Source organism: Solanum dulcamara, chromosome 12 (assembly GCF_947179165.1).
Source record: "Solanum dulcamara chromosome 12, daSolDulc1.2, whole genome shotgun sequence".
NCBI lineage: Eukaryota > Viridiplantae > Streptophyta > Magnoliopsida > Solanales > Solanaceae > Solanum > Solanum dulcamara.
This window is the reverse complement of record NC_077248.1, coordinates 35,643,357-35,645,025: the sequence shown is the minus strand read 5'-3', so window position 1 is coordinate 35,645,025 and position 1,669 is coordinate 35,643,357. Positions and strand designations below refer to the sequence as shown.

Here is a 1,669-nt window from a genome sequence, read left to right as displayed (position 1 = left end):
TCACAGCTAACATTCCTTTTAGAGCCATTTGTAGACGGAGTATGAATTGAGTCTTGTAGCCTAGGTCATATTGTGGAATTTCGACCTTGGGTATTGCTTCCTGTTATTCGTAAATTACATCAGCAGGTATCCTTACCCTTTTGGGTTTTGCTTTTTCGCCCTCAGAGTTGGCTGCCAAGTGGTGTCGAAATTCCTTCGCCCACTGGCCTATGTAGTTATTCTGTTGTTTTCCACTCGTTAACTGGTTCTATGTTGAAGAATTGTGGCATTCAAGTGTGTCGTCCATTAGCAATTAGCTAATCCTTCTTGTTTTTCTTAAGACCTTGTTACAATTTTCCTTAACGTATCTTATAATACTCCGGGTACATAATCTCATCTCGTTTCTCCGTTGCTAGTTCGGATTCTTCTATCTCACGTGATCATACCAGCACTAACGCATTAAGTTCCATCAGAATTTCGAAGTTAAGCGTGCTGGGGTAAGAGTAATATTGGGATGGGTGACCTCTCTGGGAAGTCTCTGTGTCACGTTTCATCGTAGTCCTTTCCATGATGTGCGGGTACTAATTTTAGCCCAAGGTTTACCTCAGCATTGTCTCGCGAGTCTTTATGTTTCACCTTGTCCTTTCCTTTGTTATCTTGCAACTAGTATCGGCGTAAACCTTTAGTTCCGCTATGACCATATCCCCCCTTTTTTTTCCCATTTTGATTTAACTTTTCCTATTATATTCCCCCCCCCTTTCTGCACGCACCCATTTATTAGGGTGGGCTACTGAGTAGTGCTAAAGTTCGTTCATATAGTGAACCTTAGAGCCGCTTTAAGTTTTTTTTATCATTAGCAGGCATAGCTTTAAAGGAATTTGACATATAAACTTGCCTACCTTCTATTCACCTTGCGTTCTTCTCATTTTCTACCATTGGAGGCTCTCTATGCCTCTGTCCTTTGTTATATATCTATCACAACATTATTTGCGACCAACTCTATAGCGAACATTTTGGCTTTTGGTCTAGCATGTTGTCATTATCCTTCGTGGTATTCCTTGAGTTATTTGATATCCTTTCATGGTTACACTCTTTTGTTTTTATCCGCAGTCGCTTTCTAGTTTTATATCATTCAGGGTCTCGTTAAAAACTTCTTAACGCTGCTTTACATAGCATTCTGGCTCCCACCCAATTCTTGGTAGCTTCTGTACCTTTCTAACTTTGTGCGGTAAGATATCTTATTAAAGTTTAGACGTCCATCTCAAATACACTGCCATCTCAATTGCCTCCTCCTACTTTTGCCATTTTCTCTTTAACTTCCCCCCTTTAGGGGGTACTAGGACTTTCATCTTCTTGTACCTTGCTCTATGTCTCTTGTCTAGTCTCTTCCTCCAATCTACTTGAGACTGCATCAGGTCTCCATCTTTTTGTATATCTTACAACCTAATTATCCGCGTACGGAATCTTCACTAAATTATGAAACGACAAGAACCTTTCCGTACATAGTGCGACACCTTGCCTGTTACTCTATACTTGAGTAGTGGGACCCACGGGACTACTCGTTTGAGGTCACCTTCTACTTATCTTCATCAAAAATTAATTAGTACTTGTAGTGGTTCAATTTCAATTAGGCAGTACTAGTATTCCGATGATAACTATTCCAAGTTTTCTTGAAGCAGTGGCTTTGTCC

General features: G+C 40.3%; 1 pseudogene; it reads left to right on the top strand.

Annotated features, from left to right (window-relative positions):
- Positions 1-411: 411 nt before the first annotated feature.
- Positions 412-531, top strand: LOC129877893 (5S ribosomal RNA; annotated as a pseudogene).
- The last annotated feature ends 1,138 nt before the right edge of the window (positions 532-1,669 follow it).